We start from the raw sequence: 799 nt of genomic DNA on the forward strand, positions 1-799 counted from the left end.
CTACGTACATTCATCCAACAGTGTCTGAATCTGTTTTATTGTGAATCTGTAAATTTTCTTTTTACTATCCAGGAGCACTTTGTTTTGCACCTTTAAATCACTAAGTGCTTAAGAATCTAAGCTGTGACAATTCCTAGGTCAAAAACAGGTACTGCCTGTTTGTCCCGCCCAGTCCAACATGGTGGAGCCGCTTGTGACTGAATCAGTTATGTCTCTGAGCTGCAGAGCGGAGGGCTGCTCTGAATGGTGGCTCCAATATCAAAATGGAGGATGTACCATTTTCTACTACTCTGGGGCTGCCAGGTAGGAGCCGCACTCAGCACTTTAACTCTGAGACTGAGCGTGTGGCACAGAAACTCTTTTCATCGAAGTTACATCCAAATCTGACACGCAGAGCACTTCACAGTCTGAAAACATCTCTCTATATGGCGGCAGGAATCCACCATGCTCTTCCGCCTGCCTAAGCCAGGTGCAGGTGGGGAGCGCTGAGCCATCGGCATGGTCTCCGAGCACTCTCCTTCCGATCCCAAGCGGGAATAGAAACATCCAGTCCCATAAAAGCCCTTGAAATGCTTTAAAGCCAGAGTTTGCACTGGTGGCACAGCCCCAGGAAGCCGCGCTTTAAAATGACACAGCGTTTTTTTTTCTGCTGCTGTTGCCGAATCAGGAAATCTCTCTACACCACACCACCAACAAACAGCAAAATTCTGTGTTAAACTCTCCCTTATTTTTAAGCCTTCTCAGGTTTTTTTTTTTTTTTTTTTTTGAACTCAGGACTTCTGGAAAAGCAGCCAGTGCT

Source organism: Microtus ochrogaster, linkage group LG1, assembly GCF_000317375.1.
Source record: "Microtus ochrogaster isolate Prairie Vole_2 linkage group LG1, MicOch1.0, whole genome shotgun sequence".
NCBI lineage: Eukaryota > Metazoa > Chordata > Mammalia > Rodentia > Cricetidae > Microtus > Microtus ochrogaster.